This window comes from Cupressus sempervirens, chromosome 10 (assembly GCF_028749045.1).
Source record: "Cupressus sempervirens isolate cs-2001-9-10 chromosome 10, ASM2874904v1, whole genome shotgun sequence".
NCBI classification, from domain to species: domain Eukaryota; kingdom Viridiplantae; phylum Streptophyta; class Pinopsida; order Cupressales; family Cupressaceae; genus Cupressus; species Cupressus sempervirens.
Genome location: NC_143127.1, coordinates 186,150,723 through 186,176,477, shown reverse-complemented (window position 1 = coordinate 186,176,477; position 25,755 = coordinate 186,150,723). Strand labels below are relative to the sequence as shown.

The 25,755-nt window shown below is 36.0% G+C and overlaps 1 pseudogene; it reads left to right on the top strand.

The window, feature by feature from the left end:
* The first annotated feature begins 19,045 nt into the window (after positions 1 to 19,045).
* On the top strand, positions 19,046 to 19,681 carry LOC149533255 (serine hydroxymethyltransferase 4 pseudogene; annotated as a pseudogene).
* Positions 19,682 to 25,755: the final 6,074 nt, after the last annotated feature.

The window sequence follows — 25,755 nt, the reverse complement described above, 5'->3', positions numbered from 1 at the left end:
ATTTTCTAGCCTCCAAACTTTCCGTACAATGAAAGTACAGTTTTAGGCCAAAAATGAGGATTTCAAGTGCTTTATCATTGTTGTGATGGAAAACCACCTTAGACACCTTTCCAAGACCTCTCCTTTGGACTAGAGCAAGGTTAGACCTTCTCATTACTCGCTGTGCAGCCAAATTAAGGTATTTGTACACTCAATCCTCTCCATAACTCATTTTCCAACTGTGATTCCTAGCCAAGTTGCATTTGGCTTGCCTAGGGCATCACCTTAAAAATGCTTTCTGATGCTTTCAAGGGCCCTCCTTCTTGATACATAATGTACATGGATCCTAGTTCCAAATCCCAAAATACCAGAGGTTTCCAATGGTGGGAAGTGGCCCTAAGATCCCATTTTCTAAGTGTAGCCCTGTTCAGATCAGCAACTTGCCAAGAACAAAAAGATTTTTCTACACTAATGCAAACGAATTAAAATGATCAAACCAACACTAAAAAAAGATTAAAAAAAATATTTCAGAACTTTTCCAACACAAAAATCAGGCCATTCAATCCTCCTCTATTAAAAATGCCTTCAAATGCATAAAACCGGCCACAAAATACTTGCTCAATTCGTACAAAATGCAAAACCAACTTGTCCAACCCCCTAAAAATGGCTGTCCTCATGTTTTTACAGGCTCCTCCATCAGTTCCATAACTATTCTAAACAGTTAGGATTTTCTAAACACACAAATGCCAAAAAGTTGCCTTTTGCAAAAAAATGTTGTCATGACAACATGACAACATTTCAGCAACTTTTGTTCTACATGGAGTTAGACCTCCAAATTTGGCACAAAACAAAGTAGACATATAATATGTATAAAATTACTTCAAATAAACAATTCAAAGCCATTGGAACCTTTCTAGACCATTTTAGCCTTTTTCGGACCTAAGTCACCTAGTTGACAATAGTCGGCAACTTCTAGCAACTTGGTCACTTTGGGTCTTGCCAAGTCTCCTAAACACACCTAAGGACCACATAGGACCTATTATTAGAATAGTGATGTGGCTAGCATCACTACAAGTCAAAAATAAAGAAATACCTAGGTTTCACACTTAGCCTACCTAGGTGCTCCTGCACCATACTCCCCCCTCCAACAAAGAACTCAAGGTGGATCAGTTTGCAACAAATCTAGAGGTATGCCAAACTTCTTGAACTCTGTCTCAGCAACCCATGTAGCCTCTAAAATTGGTTTCTCCTTCCATTTGATGAGGTGTTCCATGTAAACCTTGTGCCTTGTAGTCTTCTTTACCCTTGAATCTAACACCTTTTCTACCTCCAACTTGTTTTTTGTAGGTGTTGAAGCAAGTTCAAGATCTTCATGAACATCGGGACTGAGCTGAGATGGGTCACCTTTGTATGCCACCAAGTCTTGCACATTAAAAATAGGGGATATGCCCAAATCGGAAGGTAAATCTACATTATAGGCATTTGCTCCATATTTAGCCAATATTTTGCAAGGCCCTACCCTCTTCATCTGTAACTTAGTAGGAATGCCTTTTTGAAGCCTTGCTTTGTTCAAATGGACCATCACATAGTCCCCAATAGCAAACTGAACATCCTTCTTCTTTTCATCCACCTTGGCTTTGAGTTTTAGAGTGTTGTCTTGAATAGTCTTCTTGACTTGCTACTGAATCTCCTTCATGGTTTGTACAAAGTCTTCAGCTTGACCACTAATCTGATCCATGTTTCCAAGACACCTTAGTTCACACACACCTCTTGGGTGCATGCCATAAACAATTTCAAAAGGACTCTTTCCGGTAGTCCTATTCTTGCTATCATTGTAGGCATATTCTACTTGTGAGATGATAACATCCCAAGTCTGACCATACTCCTTAGTTAGGCACCTAAGAAGGTTACCTAAAGTTCTATTAACCACCTTAGTTTGACCATCAGTTTGAGGATGGTAAGCTGAACCAAAAGACATGTTAGTGCCAAGCTTCTTCCATAAAGTATTCCAAAAGTGACTCATGAATTTCACATCTCGATCCGACACAATGCTTAATGGAAGTCCATGAATCCTTACAACCTCTTTGAAAAACAAATGAGCTATATGACTTGCATCATTAGTTGTCTTACATGGAATGAAATGTCCCATTCTACTGAATCTATCAACAACAACATTAATGCTATCATACCCTTGCTTAGTTTTAGGCAAACCAACAATGAAATCCATACTTACACAATCCCATGGTCTGCTAGGAATTGGTAAGGGCTGGTAAAGACCTGCATTGCTCATTCCTCCTTTTGCCTTCATACACACCATACATTGCTCCACATACTTGGTTACATCTTTGACCAATTTAGGCCAATAATAGAACCTTTGCACTAGTTCTATTGTCTTGCTGATACCAAAATGCCCACTCAAGCTGCCATTATGCTTCTCTTGTATTAGGTTCTCTCTCATGGAACCTCTTGGTACACACAACTAGTTACCCTTAAATAGCAACCCATTTTGCAAAGTGTATTCTGAAAATCTGCTATGAAAGTGGTTTCCAAAATCCATGCATACCTTATAGGCTTCAGCAAAGTCCTCATCATTCTTGTAAAGATTCTGAAAACTCTCCACTCCAATGCTATGGAGCTGAATCTCTTGGACTGTTAAAACCCTTCTACTTAATGCATCAGCAACCTTGTTCATTTGTCCTTTCTTATGCTTGATTGTAAAGGTGAAGGCCTACAAATATTCCATCCACTTCAAGTGCCTATTGCTCAACTTCTCCTGTGTGTTGATGTAGCTAAGAGCTTGATTATCTGTAAACACAACAAATTCTTTTGGCAACAAATAGTGTCTCCACTTCCTAAGACACTGGACTAAGGCATACAATTCTATATCATAGGATGAGTATTTCTTCTTGGCCTCATTTAGCTTTTCACTATAGAAGGCTACTGGTCTACCTTCTTGACTCAACACCCCACCCACTACTAGGCCACTTGCATCACATTCTAAGGTGAACAACTTTTCAAAGCTAGGCAATTTTAGGATGGGTTGAGTAGCTACTTGTTTTTTTAAAATATCATATGACTTTTCAGCCTCTAAAGTCCACCTAAACTTGGACTTGACTTCCCCCTTTATGGTATCAAGAAATGGTGCAAAAATACCACTAAAGTTCCTAATGAACTTCCTATAAAATTGAGACAAACCGTGGAAACTTCTTACCTCACTAGATGTGGTAGGTGTAGGCCAACTTAGGATAGCAGCAACTTTCTCCTTGTCCATCTTCAAAGTTCCTTTAGACACCACAAAGCCTAGATACACCAACTCTTGCTTGAAGAAGTCACACTTCTCAAGGTTGATAGATAGCTTCTCCTCATGAAGCCTCTTCAAAACCGCTTCTACATGCTTGACATGTTCCTCTTTGGTCTTGCTATAAATGAGGATATCATCCAAATACACCACCACAAATCTGCCTGTGAAGTCTTTGAGCACTTCGTTCATGAGCCTCATGAAGGTGCTAGGGGCATTGGAAAGACCAAATGGCATCACAAGCCATTCATAAAGACCATCAGTAGTCTTAAATGCTGTCTTCCATTCATCTCCCTCCTTTATTCTAATTTGGTGATACCCACTTTTCAAGTCCAGCTTAGTGAAATACATAGCACCTCCTAGACAATCCATAAGGTCTTCAATTCTTGGAATAGGAAACCTATACCTGATTGTAATGCGATTAATGGCCCTTGAATCAGTACACAACCTCCATTTTCCTCCCTTCTTGGATGCCAAAACCACCGGGACTGCACAAGGGCTTATGCTCTTTTGGATCAAACCTCGGTCCATCAACTCTTGGACTTGTCTTGCCACTTCAAGGTTTTGATCTGGGGTTAACTTGTAGGCTGCCTTATTAGGTAGTGAGGCACCTGGAACAAAGTCAATTTGATGGCTGATAACTCTTCTTGGTGGTAGGGTAGCTGGTGTACCATCACTAACAATCTCCTTATACTTTACAAGAAACTCTTGTACCTCTGCTGGTAAAGGTTCTTGGACTGGCTTTTCTTCACTTGCAGCCTTTAGTATGACTACAAATCCTTGGCTCTCCTCATGCTTGAGGTCTCTAATAAACTCTTTCTCTCCACATAGCAGCACATTAGGCACCTTGGACTGTGGTTCATCCCCTTCTAACAATGACTGAATTTTGAAGGTCTTGCTTCCTTTCTTAAATGTTATGGTATTTTCCTTGCCATCATAGACCACTTCCCTATCAAATTGCCAAGGTCTCCCTAGCAAAAGATGACAAGCATCCATTGGCAAAATATCACATAATAAGCGGTCTTTATATCCTGCAATTGAGAAGTCCACCCATGCTTGTTCATTCACTAGGATGATTTGCCCTTTGTTAAGCCATGTGACTTTGTAAGGGTTGTCATGAGGTATCTTCTTCAGTTTGAGCTTTGTAATAGCCTCCTCTGATATTACATTATCAGTTGATCCAGAATCAACCACCACCTTGCATACTTTTCCTAGGATCTTGCACTTGATCCTAAACAATGCCCTTCTATGTCTAGGCTCATTAGAAGCTGGTTGCTTGATCAAAACCCTCCTAAACATGAGGTTCTCACCTTTTTCAGACTCAATATGGTCTATGTCAACATCCTTGCAACTTCTATTATCTTCTTGTGCATATGCTAGCCTTTTATCTTGGCTTGAGGAAGAGGGTTTGTCCGGGCACCTATAGGCAGGATGGCCTAGTTGACCACAATTGTAACACTTCATTGTTGCAAAGTAAGAGCTGCTCCTACCTCCTCTACCCCTACTTGATCCTCCTTGATTTCCTCTCCCTCTATTATAACCACCTCTTGAAGAGTGGTCAATAGTTTTCTCCATGGGTTTGCTTTCACTTTGGCTCTTTTGATCACTACCTTTGCCATGGTAGCCTCCTCTTTGATTTTTCTGATTTCTGCCTTTGCCTCTATCTTTGAAGTTAGAATCTCCTTTCCTCTTGTTTTTTTCTTCTACCTTCAAAGCTAGCTGATGACATCTTTGGATAGTGGTAGGGGCCCATAAGCTAAGCTCCTCTTGAATGTTCCACTTGAAGCCACCAAGATACCTTGCCACCTTGAGTGACTCCTCTTCTTGCTTCTTGGATCTCAAACACAACCTCTGAAATTCTTCAGTGTAGGAGGTCACATCAAGATCTTTTTGCTTCAGTCCTTGCCTCTTTTTATGGAGTTGGATCTCAAAGTCTTCAGGTAGAAAGTTCTCCTTGATTTTGTTTGCCATAGCACTCCAATTTGCAATTGGATTCTTGCCCATGCTGACTCTTTCATCTTGTACATACTTCCACCATGTTAAGGCTGAGCCTCTAAGCCTTGACTTAGCAACCTTAACCTTCTATGCCTCTGAGATACCCTCACACTCAAAGTGGTTCTCCATACCCTCTAACCAATCCATAACTGCATCAATATCCATCTTACCACTGAAAAGTGGCACTCCTTCCAAAGCTTTACTTCCTAAGGATTTGATTGCCTTCAAGAAGGGCTCTTCTTGCAAGATAGGATCAAGTTCAGGTACAATATCTTCCTCTGCTACCTTTTTACCATTCCCATCTTCTTCTTCATCTCTTTTCTTGGCTGCCTCTACAACTGCATCTAGTTTTTGCTTCACCTCTTCTAGTGCTTCTTCAAGAAGCTGATTTCTTTGCCTTTGCTCATCAACTTCTTTAGCTAACTCCACATTTGTCACCATCATGGATTCTCCTACTGATTCTTCAGTGGCTTCCAACATTAACTACCTTTCCTAAATCTTTAACTAGCTCTGATACCACTCTGATGTAACACCCCAACCTTGCTTCCAAACCCCAAGCTCTCTCTCAGGGCTACCTTAGGTCATTCACTAGACCCACTAGGGCTTCTTCACACCCTATAATTACTAGGACCTTGCTCAAGAGATCCTAATCCTTCAGTTGGGGGTACACAAACAAAGTAACATCAAATTTCTTACTAGCCGGCTCCAGTCCGCTATTAACCCTCAAGTCCATCTATAGCTCCAAGGGTACCAGTTCTTCATCTAGGGTTTTTTTAGACTCCTTCTAACATCCATGACCCTAAACAATGCTGATTTCATAGGCGCATTCAATCTACTAGGGAAGATACACCAAATTGCTCCAAAAAGGCTACTAGGAATTAGCCCTCCTAAATAGCTGGAAACAAGATTTCTTGGAAAACTTCTTAACAACCCTACAAACAAATTATATTTTTGGATACCCTTTTTAGAATACTTCAAGATTCTGTAATTTTCTAGCCTCCAAACTTTCCGTACAATGAAAGTACAGTTTTAGGCCAAAAATGAGGATTTCAAGTGCTTTATCGTTGTTGTGATGGAAAACCACCTTAGACACCTTTCCAAGACCTCTCCTTTGGACTGGAGCAAGGTTAGACCTTCTCATTACTCACTGTGCAGCCGGATTAAGGTATTTTTACACTCAATCCTCTCCATAACTCATTTTCCAACTGTGATTCCTAGCCAAGTTGCATTTGGCTTGCCTAGGGCATCACCTTAAAAATGCTTTCTGATGCTTTCAAGGGCCCTCCTTCTTGATACATAATGTACATGGATCCTAGTTCCAAATACCAAAATACCAGAGGTTTCCAATGGTGGGAAGTGGCCCTAAGATCCCATTTTCTAAGTGCAGCCCTGTTCAGATCAGCAACTTGCCAAGAACAAAAAGATTTTTCTACACTAATGCAAACGAATTAAAATGATCAAACCAACACTACAAAAAGATTAAAAACAATATTTCAGAACTTTTCCAACACAAAAATCAGGCCATTCAATCCTCCTCTATTAAAAATGCCTTCAAATGCATAAAACCGGCCACAAAATACTTGCTCAATTCGTACAAAATGCAAAACCAACTTGTCCAACCCCCTGAAAATGGCTGTCCTCACATTTTTACAGGCTCCTCCATCAGTTCCATAACTGTTCTAAACAGTTAGGACGTTCTAAACACACAAATGCCAAAAAGTTGCTTTTTGCAAGAAAATGTTGTCATGACAACATGACAACATTTCAACAACTTTTGTTCTACATGGAGTTAGACGTCCAAATTTGGCACAAAACAAAGTAGACATATAATATGCATAAAATGACTTCAAATAAACAATTCAAAGCCATTGGAACCTTTCTAGACCATTTTAGCCTTTTCTGGACCTAAGTCACCTAGTTGACAATAGTCGGCAACTTCTAGCAACTTGGTCACTTTGGGTCTTGCCAAGTCTCCTAAACACACCTAAGGACCACATAGGACCTATTATTAGAATAGTGATGTGGGTAGCATCACTACAAGCCAAAAATAAAGAAATACCTAGGTTTCACACTTAGCCTACCTAGGTGCTCCTGCACCAGCATCAGTTTAGAAGAGTGAAAAGAGTAGCATGTTACTAGTGGTTTTTTCCAAATTGGGTTTCCATGTAAATCATTGTGTAATGTGTGCTAATGAATCTGTTATATTTCATGCTTTATATTTTTGCAAGTTGATTTGATAGTAACCTACAAGTTTTTTGTGATTTCAGAATCTTATGGATGCATGCATGAGTATAAATGTTTCATGGGTTCACTAAGTTGTGAAAAGTTATATTTATACATTTGGACTTTGGATAACTAATTCAATCCCCCTCTTAGTTATTCTAAAGTATTCCAATAGGCTACACGTCTGACACTACTTAATAAGGGATGCTCTATTCTGAAGATATTTCTGTAATAGACACTAACAAAGGTTGCACATTCAGTATACCTTACTTCATGGTTTTCTTGACTGCTTGTGACTCACTCTCAATCATACTGACCTTTGATAAATCTTTCTTCATTATAGTTTCTATCTTCTTGTGAGATACCTTCTCCAAGGATGCTTGATGAACTGATTGGGTAATCTCATCATAACCTCCAAATCTATATTCAGCTAGGTCTCTCGCTGATTTCAATAGTAAATCAATATATCCAACCACTATTTCATCTCTCAATTCATAACCTAAGGGATCAAGAAATATTTCCTGAGGTTCTATTGCTTGAATTTAAGTAAAATTTGTATCAACCATAACACAAATATCTTAGTTAAATTTGTCTACAATTGTAGGTGCAATTCTAAATCTTTGCCTCATTTCATTCTAAAATGTTTTCATAATCAAATTCCCACTATCCAATATTTAATCTACTGGATGTCTTCTACACACTTCTTTGATATTCTTTATTGTACACCTCTCACTACTCATAATATTTGTGATTGACAAATATGGAAATATCTTAAGAACATGAAAGAATATGTGATTGATTAGTGACTAAAATCTAAACACACCATTCTTAGTCCTCTTGATCTTTTCTAGGTTTCAAGAAGTTGCATTCTTAGAATTTCATTGAGATTAACTTGTTCCTTCTCAATACATATCTTGTAGGCTACATAGAAGAATCTGGATGACAATACATCAATCTTTGAACTTGTACATACAAAGTAGGAAATGATTCTACTCAAGAATCTTACACCATCTTTCTTAATGGTGCTGATCACTATGGCCTTTCCATTGTACATTGCCTTTGTGTAGCTCTTAACTTTCTTCTTAACCATTTTCTCACCTATAGGTACACTACTTTGTTTATAAAGATCAATTACTTCATGAAAAAGGTTAGTTGAGATATCAACTACACTATCTTTCATCCATAATTTTCCATCATATATTCTACTTAGTATCATTTGTGTCCAGTTCTTGGTAGAAATGATATTTGAACAGGTCTAGTTCCTCAAATGTTAAAATCCAAGTTTCATAGTCATATCATGATTAAAAAATAATTCCATAATGTTGTTCATATATTGACTCCCAATAGATTCAAACTTATTGGAAAGATAACTTCCTACATCTTCTAAATAGTCTACATTGTTCTGAGTAATGGATAATGCTGAGTTAGGGTTTCCTTCTATGGGTTTTATAGAAACAATCTTCAATTTTAGTCTCTCCTCATTCTCAACATTGTGAACTATTGGCATATCTGTGATTCTATAAAATATGAAGTTTTATCAAATAAATTGTGCAAAAAAATGATAAAACAACTCTTCTAAAAATAGGGTTTGCTTCGAAATTGCCTTAACAAGTCACTTTTGAGTGCTCTTCTGCTTTGGATGTAATTTCAATGAATTAGTAATCAAGTCTTTATTCCACATTATTCCTTCAACTTGAACTTACATTAATTACATACTTTACAAACATGAAAAAGCTATCAATTACATTATGTAATCAAATATCTACTAAAGATCTTCTATCCAATCTTTAGATGCTACCCGATGTTTTCCATAGCTTCCTTTCATCATGAAAAAGCTCCACAAAACTTCACTCTATGAAATTCTTAGTAAGAACATAGTTTTCAACTTCTACTACAAAATTGACTTTCTCTATAATAATAGTAACTCTTAATTCCTTCACAACTAGTTTAGATAAGCTCCAAATTATAAGTGAGATTAGATACCATCTAAACTTATCTCGATACACCTTTTCCCAACTTTTCTATCCATAGCTTGATCTCTAGATGAGGTTTTCAAATTCTAGTGCTATGAGCAAGCTTAATTCAACTTAGTTGAATCAAACTCGATAACTGACTTCAATCTTCCTGACTCATCATCTTCTAGCTTTTCTTTAGAGATGTCTAGTCCTTTTACAAATGCCTCATTGAGTTCTTCTTGAAGTTCACTGACTACATTCCTTTTTTCCTCATTGTCTTTCTTAGTTCTAGAGTTTCTCTCATGGTTCCTTATATAATTTTTGATGTTTCTTCCATCTTTCCTTTTGTTTCCAAAGTTTCTTCAATTGTTTATTCTATCTCTAAAGTTTTTGTCCATTCTACAATACTTTTTTGTATGTCCAAAGTTGTTGCATAACTCACATATTGGAGTTCTACTTCTAGGATACTACTGATCATCATGTGCATGACAATTTTGAGCTATGTGTCCAAAGTTGTTATAGTTATAACACATGATCTATCTTCTTTCCTCATAAGGTCTTCTTTATCTCAATGTCCTTTCATTAGATCTTCTTCTATCTGTAGGGTTAGTATTTCTAATATTCTACTATTCCTTCTATCATTATCATATTTAGGTTTCCTACAATCGATTGCTTTATGACCCATACTATGACAATTATGACAATAAAAATCCTTAACATGATTAAATGACTTATTTGTACAATCTCTTTTCATATGACCTATTTCATTACATGAAAAACACTTACCTCTAAATTTATACCTAGTATCCTTAGGAGATTCCACTTGCTTTGGTTCATTCTAAAATTTCAACTTCCTTGTCTTCTTTAGGTTTATTAGAAGATTGTCTAGATTCAATCTTATCATCAGATTTATCTTTTTCTTTCAGATCTGATCTAATCTCAGGTTTCTTTGAAAACATGTTAAATAGATAACCAAGACCAGTCTTATTATTAGTAGGTCTCTGTATTGACATTGAATCATCAATCTTTTCTCTACTAGAATAAATCTTTTTAAGCTGTTGCTTGCATTGAGTTAATTCACCTTTCATAATAGTATTGTACTTACGAAGTTCTTCATGTTCTTCTTTCAATATTTCAAACTTAGATGTCTTCTTTTCTAGACTTGCTCTAATATCTGCATTCTCAGTCTTCAAATAAATTTCAAATTTGCTAGGATCATTCCTCAAAGTCAACTTTAGATTTGTAATATTTAATTCATGCTTCAAGATCTTGTACTATGTTTTCAGCTTTGACTAATAATCATCACTAGTTTCAAATTCAATAGATTTAGTCTTGGATTTGAGATGTTCAATCTTTTTCTTCAATTGTCCAATGTATACTTTGGAGTCTTCATATCTATTCTTTAGCTCATCTCTTTCTTTAGTAAGGAGATCAATTTGTTCAAGTGCCTCCTCAAGGTTCTTCATCAACTGTTCCATATCCATAGGGATCTTACTCAAGCTATTAAGCCTCTTTTGAGTAACTATGCTCTAATTCCAATTATTAGAAATTGAAATTACTAAGGGCGGGGGGGGGGGGGGGGGGTGAATTAGTAATTTACAAACCTTAGTTGCCAACTAGATATTATTTCTTACTTTAAACCATAAATAAAAAAAGTAATAAAGTATTGTTGAATAGTAACAGTAACCATGCACAAAGATAACTCATAAAACCATATTTTGTTAACTAGGGAAACCCTAGCCAAGGGAAAATCTCGGTGGGATGATACCCACTAGATAATATATTGATATATAAGTTCCTTGTTAGAGGATGGACCCTGTTAGGAGTCTATGAGAAAATTCAGTATAGAGAGTCCTTGTTAAGAGATTCCAACCCTGTTAGGAGTTGTAGTATAGTAGATGCAAGATGAGTCCACTGCCCAAACATGAACTTCCAATTACAAGAAGAGCTCATTGCCTAAACAAGTAATCAAACTTCTAGAATAGAGATTCTTTCTTAGTTCGATCTCAGATCACAAAATAGCTTCACAAACTTTTCATATATCGCTTTCATAAAAGTTTGCATATATTTGCTCAACAAAATTTCTCCAAGATAGCATGCTTAAATTCACAAGATGTCATTTGTATAAATACCAAGCCTTCAAAAAAAAATTTGCTAGGTCAGCAAAGACCACAGTACAGTTTTCCAACTTAGAGTAAACCTCTAGGATGATGACCCTAATTGGACAAGTAATTATTTTGTAAACAAAATAATTCCTTTCCTTTAATTCTATTGTCTTGTTACGTTGCTAAAACATGACTATCTCTTTTTTGTACAATCTATATTGACTTTCAAGGTTATAAATGTCATCATCAACATGTATACTACCTCCATATAACTTCACTAGTCATAATATGACATCATCAACAAGTTACAATCAAAAAAATACACTGCTATTTACCAAATTCATACTTAGACAATTTTTTGAGTACCAAAAACTAAGTATCTTTATTTTTAAGGTTACCTGTAAGAATGTACATCTTATGTTTCCAAAAATGACAAAAAATACATATCCTCATTAGCCAATTATCAATAGAAACTATAGAGGACTTGCTAGTGGATTGATGGATGCAAAGATGGAAGGATGATATTCTTGATTGAAGGTTTCATTTGGTTGTTGATTTGTTCCAAAGGGTTTGCAAAGATCTTGGAAGATGCCTCTGAGAAGATTGGACCTTGGGATGATTACGAATCTTGGTATCATGGACAAGAGGCTTTCTAATGTCTTCTTGGTTTGAAGTTAGTTTGGCTGATTGAGTCAAGGATGGGATGGTGAGGGAATTTTTTAGATGTTTGTGGAATTGGAGTCTATTGATCTAGAAGACAATTTTTTGGTCAGTTAGAAGACTTGTTCAAACGAGAAGATGGCATAGCAAGGTGAAGGTAGAAGGGGTTGGTTTTGTTGATTAGTTTGTGGATTTTGGTGTAGAACCTGTTGGTGTTTTTACACTATTAAGTAACAAAATACTTTATACCAAGATAAAAAGATCACAATAACCTAAGGACTAGCTAATTCCCATAAACAGTTATATGTGCTTCAGATCTGGACCCAACTTCAACAAAATTAGAAAGATTTTCCACTCTTTAGGCTCTGCAAAACCAAGGTAGGTGCACCTGAGGGATGAAAAATTTATAACATGATACTACACACATATTTCACTCATTCCATGACATTTTATAACAATACACATCCATGATAGCATATTGGTCACAATTCTTCTTAGATCTACAAGTAATTTGGGGAAATAGTAGCTAACTAAGACTCAGAGGTTAAATGTAACAAGTGTTGACTAACTTTAACACTCTTCAAACATGAAAGTAAAATTGATTTGATTTGATTTTAAGATTAATGCTCATTCATGGTTTCTCCATCTATAGATTGAACTAATAGATCAGTGCCTCATCCATTGGGATTCAAAGTCTATCCAATTTTTAGACTTGATTGATTGAATTATAATTAATATTATCAACAATTCTCACTGAAACTCATTCTTATACACATCCTTCCTATTACCTTAGAAATCTTATCAACTTAACTAAAGTATTTACTTAATTTATTTGAACTAAAAGCAATATTGAAATGACATACAATTTAATTTAATTGCATTCAATTGAACAAACTTTTCTCATACAATTTCAAGATAATTAGGTAGTAAAAATGGAGACAAGGTTCAAGAAGAAAAGATATGGGGACAGTTCATCTTTGTATTAATTTCCTTTCAAAATTGTATAATAATTGTAATAGAACTCAAAAATGATTCAAGATAAGATATTAAATCCTATGACACCAATGTATTCTCATATATTTGTAGAGAAACATCATAAAGTTTACACCAAGAAACTAGACCCAACATTACTAAATAATACTAAAATTGTAAATGACTCAAACCTTTTCTCTAGCCTTGGAATCTCACTCATATAGTGTGAGATGCAACAAGCTTTAGGCATAGAGAATTGATAGTTTTCCATTAGACAAAATATATTTACATTGCTACTACCATAAAGGACAAAAAATTTTGCAACAGAAAATTTTTATAACATAAATATTCTGTTGTGGACCACCTTTTTTTACACCTTTGAATGCTACAAATTTCATGATTGCCCCTTTTTCTATTATGAATCCTCAAAATATGTAGCCATTAGGTTTTTTAGTGATGTTTCAAGCTCTAATTTTTGCATATTTACTTCAACTCAAGTTTCTCCATTTTCATCATCATGTACTATTAAAGCAATAGTTATATCTGTGTCCTCAGTTGCCACATCGTCAGTTGGGACCACTATACTTACCACTGAGGTTGGTTGGTCTTCTTTGTCATGCTTTGTAGGCACTGATGTATCCACTATTTGACTCTCATCCTAATCCATGTCCTCTTCTTCTATTTCCAATTGCTTTGAATGTACAAATCATCCATCCACTTGTTGAAAATTGCATCATCAAGCCAATCAAGGCTCAAGATTTCACACTAATTCTTAACCACCATATTCCCTATTTTACTTATTTCAATAAATTCCTCTCTGATGGAATTATAAAATAGTTGTACTTAAAAAAATTCTTCATTTGTCATTGCCCATAACAAATGTCCCTTCTTATTAATGATTTCATTCATTCTTTGACATAATAAATCATCCAATTCTTTCCTCCACTCTTCGTTTCCTTTTATTTTATCAATATTTTAAAGTGTTACAGGAAACAAATCAAAATTTTCACCTAAATACCTATAAAGGAAAATCATTATTCTTTTTTGGAATGCAACTCTCTTCTCATCAAACTCAGACAGATTATTAGTCATATCAAAGGTTTTTTCTATCTATTCACAAGATAAACTAATAATTGAGATCCATACAAGGGTGATATCTTTATCTCTTCCACTCCACTTTTGCACAATAGGCTTCAAAGTATCTTCATAACTTCTTATTTCATTCCACATATCAAGGATCTTTACCAGTTGCTCGCAAAATGCTGGCCACTCAATCTTATATACAAGATATAAGATTGTTTTTCTTCATATTGATTGTTCAATTCAGCATGTAAGGCCCACAACTTATTCTTTTCCTCCTCAAAATCCTCAATAATATAAAAAAATTTCCTTTTTGGAGTATTAGGCAACTCTACAATTAGAGTTGACTTAAATGGCTCAACTGGAGGATGAGGATAGACAATTCTAGGCCTACTAGATTCTCCCACTTTCCTCTTTCCTAGTTGCTTGTCCATCAAAGATACTTAAGTATCTAGCTACTGTATCCTATTTCCTCTTTCTTGATATGCCTTTGGTATTTCTTCAAACTTGGAATTGAGCTCTAGGAATCTACTTTTCTCTTTTCCAGCAACCACCATCTCAAAATCCACCATTTCTTTAGTCATTTTACTTATCTCCTCATTGTCCACTTCATCTACTCTATATACTATAAGAGTGTTTGTATGCTCATCATTTGAAATTTCTTGTCACCTAGTTTTATCTCTTTTAGCAATAGACCAAATCACCAATGCTTGGTGGTCATTATTGTACTTTATTTCTCTATGTGCTTACAAAATCTCCTCCTTAGTTTTATACTAAACATCTTTTTCTTTCCTAAAAGAGTCAAAGATCATAGCATTAAAACTCCTGAATCTTTCAATAACTATCTTCCCCCTTTAGGGGTCAATTGTGCAAAGTCCTCCATGAAATTTTCCTTAACCTCTTCCTCAATTTTAGAGTCCAACTTACTTGGTTTTTCTGCTTTTATTGATTTGCATTTAGCCTCAAAATTTCCAATCTTTCTTCTCCACAAAAATTGTGCAAAGGCTTTGGATTTCACAAAATTTTCATCATCAATGAACTTTTTAGAGGCTTGTGAAATTATAGAGTCTATCTCCCTACCTCTATAATGTGCAACAGTAAGGTCAAAAGATGCCACAAGAGGCTCTTTAGGTGTTCCTCCTTAAAAATTAGCAGTTGTAATCATATTCTCCCCCTCCCCTCCAATTTGTTTCAGCTATTCTATTAGAGATGCCTGATCATCTATTTTAAGTGGAGTTTGGGATGGTGAGTACTCTCCTACTTGAGAGGATGATCCTTGTTCTAACTTTTGTTTCTTAGGGGCACTTGTGTTAGATGGGCTTTCTTATCTTAGCCTCTTGTAAGGAGGGGTATACTGTACATTCTGAGCCACAACATATCTAGCTTCTCTTTGCAATGTATACTAACCTAGAGTTACAATAATTTTGCTACTTAATCTCCTCTCCACCTCATCGGCTTTATCTAGATGTGCCTTTTCCAAAATGTCCTTTTTCTCATTTAAGGTTTGCATTATCCCAACAAAATTATTCATCAAAATGTCCATTTTGGCCCCCCAATATTTCTTATCTGCTAAAGGATTATATGTGGGCTCAAAAGCATTTATAAATTCAAGGACTTTGCTGTAAACTATCCATTTTTCTTTTCTGACTTCCTATTCTTGCAATGAAAACATATTTCTGATGACATCCTTTGGGAAATACACAATTTATGTTTGAGCCTTAGCTTTACTTATTTCCCTAAGAAGGTCATAGAATCCCTCTTGATCAATATAATGAGCATGTGATTGGGCCATTTGATACGTATCCAAAAAAAATTTCAAACTTCTCCATCCCTTCTTGACAAACACACAATCATGCACAATAGTAACTGTTAGAAATGGAAAATGAAATCTGTAAATAAGCAATACTAGGAAAGAATCTAAGTGAGTAAATGCATGAAAAGATATTACCATAAAATAGGAGAGAGAAAGCTTCGAGCTCCAACACCATGAGACAAGATATTTGGAAAGGGGAAAGCAAAGAAAACCCCTTGTGACATTATGAATGAGGCATGAAAAGCCTAAGAAGAAAAAGAGATAGAGCAAGAGAGCAATTGCTCATACAATAATGAGAAGAGGAAGAAACCTCATTGTGAAATGAGAGAAGAGGATCATCTCTTAAATAGAGATGAGAGAGAGGAGTTAGAATGTAACTCCCATGTCTATGAATGCCACCATTCATAAGTGTGTGAGGCCAAGTGTGAGATTCCTCTTAAGGAGGAATAATCTAAATTGCAAATTACAATAAATATTTGTCCTCGCATATTCCACTAAAGGACAAAATAAGATGTAGTGGAAAAAGGACAAAAAAGAAATATATTAGGATACCTTGGCTTATATCCTAATATATTACAACAATAAAGGAAGAAGGTCTAACCTTGGTTTATAAATATACCAAGGAAAGATTACAACTTCTAACACCCCCCTTTAATCTTTACTTGGGGAAATTACATCAAAGGGTATTAAACCCAAAAATTACAAAAATCTGCAACTTAATCTTCAATATGAAGTAATTTGATTGTCTTCAAGCCATGTGGTACATTTGCAAATCCAAGAGAAGTACATGAGCCCTTTGAATGTGATCAAGTGGAAGCATAGACACATCTTGATATGTGAAAAATTGAGAAGGTTCCTTGATGGATCACCTAAAAAAAAAGAGAACAACAAGACAACTATCCACAAGTAGAATTACATTGAATGGTCCAGTTAGTAAAGAAAATGAAGTTATAATAATTTAATCAAGGAGGAAATAAGAGAGATGAGAATAAATGAATGTGTTCACCAACATGCAATGGAGTTAACATGATATCTAAAATAAGTCATAAGCTCAAAATGATCATAATATGGGTCAAAATGACCAATCTTTATGCAATAAATGCACAAATGACCACAGACAAGGCCAACTAATGAAACCTGCATCAACATTGTGTCAATCACATGGATATAGACAGTCCATTAATGAGTCATCCCACTACAGGTGAATGGTTCATGACTCCATCACCTACATGACCCATGATCTAGGCAATAAAGTATGCAGAACATTATCACATTGTATATTTATCAAAGAAATATAAGAGAGACAATAATCAATAAGTAGAACATGTGCCTCAGACACCAAATAATTATAGCTAAAGTGGACCAAAGGAAGGGTTTATGAGGAGTAACAACATATTGCCTTCAAATAAGAAATCCATCATGGACAAGCAACATCAATGCCATGAGGAAAGATCAACATGGGTCAAAAAAACTTTCTCAACATCCTCACATTGAGGAACAAAGTGGAACAAATGGAGGGAAACTCCATTGAAGTAAGTGCACACCAATTATAGGTTGGAGGGATACTCCACGGGCCAGATAAGGCAACTACAAGTCAGTTTAAAACTGTCGGGTCCACCATAGTTAACCTTGACGAATTGGCTCCCGATGCAACTTACAAAAAATATCATATAAATCAATGGTATAAAACCATAAAGTGCCAACATGGGCATGGAACGATGCTATAGAAGCATAAAACTGCAACCATGTGTAGATAGATCAATTAACTCAAATCATTAAATAATGAAGGCAATAGTGTAAGATACTCATAAACCTGAATAATTGAGATAAAAAGAAGTATTTGGAAGAGCAATAAACATAAGTTATCAGTTAAAATCTCCATGCAAGATGAACACAAGTGAGAAGATATTAAGGATGGACATCACCATCAAAGACAATAGTCCTCCTAGATTCTGGCAAGAAAAGGAATAATAAATGAAGATATTTATTTATAAAAACATAAAAAAAACCTTAATTTTTTATGTAAAAAAAAAATAATAATAATAAAACTTTAATTAGTTTTAATATTTAATTGTAACAAAACTTCTAAAAAAAAACTTAAACTTCTCTCCTTTTTTTTACTTAAAAACACGTAATGGAGTAAGAGAGATTTAAAGTAAAATATTGCACTAGAGTTGGAGCTGTCTGACAATGAATGATAAAATGCCAGAAATAGATTGACAAAAGGCAATGATAAAAGCAATGAATTATTTCATGCCAAAAATAGGTTGACAAAAGGCAATGATAAAAGAAAAAGATGCCTCTTTCTAGAGCTCAAAAAAGAAAAAAGAATCTTGCATGAAAAGACAAGAAAACGTTACTAAAATAATAGTTTTCAGAATAGTAAAGATATGTTATAGCTGCCAATCTCACCATGATATACCAAAAATAGTAGAGGCAGTCATGTCAATTTTCAGGAAGCTACTTGTGATTATGTTGTTAACTGTGATAAAGGAAGCGCACACAACCTCCTTCACAGTCCTGAACAACTATGGGTACATGGTCTGGCTAGGCTTCCTCTCAAATGTGGGCATATCACCATTGTCCACAACAGGCTTTGAGATGCAACTTGGAACAACTTGTGTCATCTAGACTCCCACCCGGTGGTCCGGTCACATGAGGGGCAGAATGGGCTGCACCTTCAGGGAAAATGGAAAGGGCAATTGCACCACCGGCAACTACGGTGGGCAGCTGCAATGCTTCGGCGCTAGCATGAAAGGGTCATACTAGGAGATGAACACAGGTTGCTGCGCCACTCTGTTCAAGTATAATCATTAGTGCCACACAGCCAACCTCCAATACTGGTCTGTGTTTCAGAGCTCAAGATCTAAGATAATTCATGATTTGGGTGAACATTTTGCCCAGACAGAATTGGATCTGTTCTTCAAGTCTCTTTTTTCTCATATCTTTAATTGTTTCTATGAAAATGGATTCTGTAAAGGAAAGGGGTAACACATCGCTGAATGAGGTGGAATTGAAGATCTTTGATCTGATAGAGAAGGAGAAGAGAAGGCAAAGCAGAGGGATTGAGCTCATAGCTTCTAAGAATTTCACCTCCTTGGCAGTCATTGAAGCCCTGGGAAGCCCTCTGACCAACAAGTACTCTGAGGGCATGCCGGGAAATAGATAATATGGAGGCAATGAGTTCATAGATATCATTGAGAATCTGTGTAGATCAAGGGCCCTGCAAGCTTACTGACTCGATTCAGACAAGTGGGGTGTTAATGTGCAACCTTACTCTGGGAGTCCTGCTAATTTTGCAGCCTATACGGCACTGCTCAACCCACATGATAGGATAATGGGGCTTGACCTTCCTTCTGGTGGGCATCTTACCCACAGGTACTATACATATGGAGGTAAGAAGATCTCTGCAACATCAATTTACTTTGAGAGCTTTCCTTACAAGGTTAGCCAGGAAACTGGGTATATTGATTATGAAAAATTGGAGGAGAAGGCTTTGGACTTTAGGCCCAAGCTTATCATCTGTGGAGGCAGTGAATATCCTAGGGATTGGGATTATGCTAGGTTGAGGTCTATTTTTGACAAGGTGCTAGAACATTAAAAGAGTGTTCTAATACTATAAGAAGTACGAGAAAGACCTGTGGAGTCTTCTTTTCTTCGATCGTGGTATTAAATCAGCTAGGGTTTGAATACCGAGTATGCTATGGATGCCCAAAAAATTAAGCAATTGAAACTCTTCGTCCAGCAGTGCGAGGCCAATCCCAGTCTCCTGAAGGATCCATCTCTAAGGTTCTTCAGGGACTACCTTGAAAGGCTGGGCGCTAATTTTGGGCCCCTGTGTTTACAATGACTATTATTTGTATCTGATGCATGTCAGATCTGACGCATGGAAGCCAAAGTGGGTTAGGGTTTATTATGGTCGGAGTCAATCTGTTAGCTTCACTTATGACATGTTTATTCCTGATAGAGATTGGCATGGGAAGAAGTATGGCGGACTCCCAGATTCAATTTTTTACGGAGTGCATATTTTATGCTCGCTCTCATTTGTATATCTGAATGCAAAGCTTCTTTTGTGCAACCTCAAATAGGCAACCCACAAGAAACAGCTCTTACAACAAGGCATGCAGCTATTCATACACAGTGCAGATATTGTAAGATCTTTTGGATTGACTGTTGCAGACAACATAATGGGTGTTACAGACAGTGTGTTTCCTATTTTAAGACAGCCAGCTGAGGATCTTTTAATACAAGTATCACTTCGGCTACCCAAAATGAATGGAATGAGTACATCAAACAAAAAGAACAAACATGACCATATATTTTAAAGATCACAGATAAACTATTGAATACATACCCAATACAAATAGAACCTCTTGCAGCATAGGAAAAATGAGTTTTCTCAATGATAACCCTAACAAATTGCAAGGAAGCACAACATTCAATGAAAATCCTAGCAGAAAGCGAAACAAACAACCACTGCCAAATTAATCAACGAAAAAGATTTCACCTCACACAATCTGTCGGGATGGGTTCCATTCATCAAATCAATGGAGACAATCAACTCATCAACAGAGCCAAACCCAAAAGGCCAAAAATTCCAAGTGCGAGCCAAACCTATGCAAGAAACTAGAATGCTAATAAAAGGCAAAAGCTAGAGGAAGGACAGGAAAGACGGATATCAAGAGAGCACAGAGTGGCTTATAAGGAAAACCCTTTGGCGGCAAGCCTTCCAAAGGGGGTTAGAAGAAAAATAATAGAAAATAAGAAGTAACCTGTAGAAGTTAATCGGGTTTGGTAGTAAACCAGCCAAACTCAAAAAAAATTCAATTTCTTCTATCTTAAGAAGATTAAAGAAGAAATTAGTGAAATCTCTCTCAAGAGTCTCCTTCAAATCGTACCTTCATGCAAACACTCAAAACAAAGATTAAACTACTCTGATACCATGTTAGAAATGGAAAATGAAATCTGTAAATAAGCAATACCAAGAAAGAATCTAAGTGAGTAAATGCATGAAAAGATATTACCATAAAATAGGAGAGAGAAAGCTTCGAGCTCCAACACCATGAGACAAGATATTTGGAAAGTGGAAAGCAAAGAAAACCCCTTGTGACATTATGAATGAGGCATGAAAAGCCTAAGAAGAAAAAGAGAAAGAGCAAGAGAGCAATTGCTCATACAATAATGAGAAGAGGAATAAACCTCATTGTGAAATGAGAGAAGAGGGTCATCTCTTAAATAGAGATGAGAGAGAGGAGTTAGAATGTAACTCCCATGTCTATGAATGCCACCATTCATAAGTGTGTGAGGCCAAGTGTGAGATTCCTCTTAAGGAGGAATAATCTAAATTACAAATTACAATAAATATTTGTCCTCACATATTCCACTAGAGGATAAAATAAGATGTAGTGGAAAAAGGACAAAAAAGAAATATATTAGGATACCTTGGCTTATATCCTAATATATTACAACAATAAAGGAAGAAGGTCTAACCTTGGTTTATAAATATACCAAGGAAAGATTACAACTTCTAACAGTAACCATTGGGAAAAACGTACCTTTGGATTTTCCTAGTAAATCCCTTTCATCAATTGTCCCAATATACCACAATAATTCTAAAATTCCTACCTTTAAAGGAACCTGGTAGGGTAGAACATGGGGTTTTCCCAAGAAACCATAAATTCTAAAAATAGTAGAAATAGGATATGGGATGATATCCCCTCAATTATGACTTACCACTAGCCTTTTAGCATGATCCTTAGGTCTTATCAATTCTAATAAGGGCTATGGTATTCTAGGGCTATCCTACCTCAACAAGAATCTAAGCCTTGAAGAAAAATATTTGTCAAATCTAATAAAACTAGCATCTGTAACCTCCCATGTCATGTCTACACTCCACAATTGGACTAGGAGTCTTTCTCCATCTCTCTCCAATTCCAACTTCATCTCTTTGGAGAAGAAATTAACTCCTTTATACATACATACATACATTAACATTGAGTACCAACACAAGGTCCTATTAACCTTACCTTGTGCTATTCTAATTAATCCATTGTGAATCGCCTCAGCTAGAAAAGTAGCAGAATCTAGAATTGAACTCATTCCAAACTGCAGAGTTTGAGGTATGATAAGAACAATAGAACCTTCAATGTGATCTTTCTCATCCATTCCAATGATTTTGTAGAGAGAAAAATATAAGGCCTGTGCCTAGGATTAAAATAATTTTTTAGCAAGGGTTCAAGGGTATTCAATGTGACCAAAGGCAATGACCCAATTTTTAACAAAATGTTGTTATAATGGTCCTCCCCTTAGGTATACCCTCCGAGCATCATACCTACCTTGAAAATATTCCATATCAATTCTTTCATGGGAATCATGGTTAGGATTAAGCTTGAACACTTCTCTAATTAATTTAGGTGAAACCCTAAAAAGATTATCACCTACATGGTTTTTAACAATCCTGGTATTTGGATCATATTTTTTAGCCATATTTTCTAGTAGGTCACCATCAAAAAACACTCAAGGAATGATCAGTTTGTCTATATTGAATTCCCAAACATTACTCACTAGAGTATCTAAATTTCATTCTGCAAACCACTTCTTAAAGAGTTCTAATCCTCCCATAGAAACCTATGCATCCCTCAAATAATTTTCCTTATCATAAAAACCTTCACTGACTAACAACCTAGGGTTTTTGGGAATGAATTCTCTACCCTTAGTCAATTCATTTACTGAGGGAGGCATCTATTCTAGAAAGTCATCATGGAATGCTCTTTTCAAATAATATACCTTACCAGAAAAATCCTTACGAGGAGACATTTTCTCAACTTACCCTAGCACAATTACAAATTTTCAATATTCAAAAGTTTCAAACCACTTACCTACCTTTTTCTTGCTTATTTTCCTTTGTGAATTACTCTACAAATCACTAAAAACCCTGAAGAATTTTGTGCCCTAGCTCTTGAAACACTTGTGCTCTGATAATTTTGCAATTTTGTGGCTCAGTAATGGTGAATTTCATGTTATAATATAGCATCAAGGTTGCACAAAGTGGCACTGAACAACATTAATGTTTCTAATAGTTAATTTTCATGTTCTACCTCAAATTTGAATTTCCTCTATCGATCATATAGAATCAAACAACCTATTTTGAAAATAGAAAAATTGCTTTAAATTTTTGAAAACCTACCATGCATCAAGCACGCGCTTCCCCACTTTGACTAAAGTTCAATCATTTTCATGATGTGGTGAAGCAAAAATTGTCGATCTTACAAAGATCGATGATCATGGTAGATCATTATAACTTTACAACTAAGGCTTTAAAATTGTGGCCCCACTATTACATTCATCTCCAACCTAGAAAGTACCTTTATTGCTTTATCAATTACTATGTTCCATTTCACCACATTTTTCTACCCTGGCATGACTCGATAGTCCTCCTTATGATAGGTTCCTCTTTTCCACACAACATGTGGGTGCTTCCCTACTTTGTTTAAAGTTTAGTCAATTTGATAATGTGGGTAAGTGCTACCTATTGATCTTCTCAAGATCAACGATGTTATAAAGTCATGCCCTTTTAGGATCTAGTCAGACAAACTAACCAATAAATGCATTGTTTTGCACCAACGTGTCTTACAAGTGCCAACTATGTATACTACACCATTACCTTTCAAAGGTTGAAGGCCTATGCCATCATCATATGCCACATGTCTTGCAAATGCTTTCTCACATTACATAAATTTTTGGCACTTTCATATTGTGATAATACACTTGCTGTTGATCTTCCAAAGATCAATGGCTTAATGATATGACATCAAAAGGTAACCCCACTACTTCACTTTAACCAATGACATTTTTGGAAAATCAAATGTGCATTGACTCTTACTGACAGCTCTAGAAAAGGTCTGACAAAGTACTCACAAGCTCTAATCTTTTATAGCATATTTAAGACCCAACATCACCAAGTGCTATGTGGAAACAAGGTGCTTGCCTGCTTCACATGGGATTAAAGTGAAGGTTATTCTTGAGCATGTAGAAAAATCACCAAAGTTGAGGCAGTTTGCACCAAGACCTTACGAGGACATGCATATGGATCTATGGTTGCAAAGATGGAAGGCTAATTTTGTTCAAGAAGATTGATCTATTGGTGAGTTATTGTAGAGGGTTTGCAAAGATCTTGGAAGATGGGTATGAAAGGATTGGACCCTAGGATAATTACAAATATTTTTGATATAGTGGAGAAGAGGATTAATGAGATAATAGCTTGGGTAGGCACTATTGTGGATGCTTCTTTCTTTAAAAGAGTTGAGGAACCAAAGAAGAAAATTATATGCTATTGGAGCTAGAGTCTACCGATTTGGAAGAGAGTTATCTAGCTAGTTAGAAGACTTGTTTGAGAGAGAAGATGTCATCATGAAGTTGGGGTGGAAGAGCTTGATTTTGTTGATCAGTTTATGGAGCCTGTTATAGAACCTATAAAGCAACCTAAGGCTATTGCTAAGGGTATTCCTAACCTTTTTGATGCTAGGAAGAAGATTGGTTTTCTTGATTAGTTGGTTGATTTTGACAATGAGATTGCAAAGTACTTGGTCATGGATGATCTAGTTGTTGTCAATGGTGACTTGTATGTTGCAGTGCATCTTGTTGTGAGAAATGAGACCACTGGTGTTGTGAGTTTGTAATGTGTTGATGGAGATCTACATATTTCTACTGATATGGAGTTTGTTGTTGGTGTAAATTTACTAGTTGCTAATGTGGATGTGGATTTACTAATGAGGCATTATGTTTAGTTTGTTCCTGGGAGTGAGCATATTGATTGGATGGTTGAGATTCTTGTGTTTGATAGAGTGATGCAGATGTGGGTGATTAGTATGTTGGTTTTATTGTCCCTGATGCAGTGAAAGTATTTGGGAAGATGAAGATCATTGCAAATATTTATTTTGGCATCAAAGTGTGGGACACACTTTTCTATCTACCTAGGGAGTCTGATGTAGGAGCATCTTGCATCAAAAAATAAAGAGGGAAATAAATTTATTCATGTTTTAAAAAAAAGGAAAAACTAATAATTTAAAATTAAAAAATTGTGGATGAGAGAGAAATTGAAAAAAATTAGAAGAAAATGAAATTAAAATAAACAAAAAATGAAGAAAAGAGGGGAAAATACATTTAATAGGTGGCATTAAATGTAACTTGTGGCTAGAGGCTTTATTTAATGTAACTTGCTAGGCCAAATTGTAGCTTGAGGATTTATTTAATGTAACTTGCTAATGGCCAACTTGTACCTTGATTTGGTATAAGTAGAGGGCCTTGTCTTGTCATTATTCATTCATTCATTCATTTGGAGGAGTGCATGTGGAGAGTAGTTGAAGAGTGAGTTTTTCTTGAGTTTGTAGATAGAGCACCGAATGTGAGGCAATTTATAGCAAGATTGTGATTAATCATCCATCTTGGAGAAGAGAATGGAAGATGGAGTAGCTGAATGAGAGAATATTTCTAGAATCTATGGATAGAGCACCGAATGTGAGGTAGTTTACACTTGGATCTTGGATAAAGTTTGAGAAGGGCTAGTAGCTCGGGCTTAGAAAACAAGGAGATTGCTTGGTGGGATTGTGAGAACAAGTTGAGATCTTCCTTGGTGGTTTCTACTAGAGTGTGGCTCTAGACTAGCTAGTGTTTGGG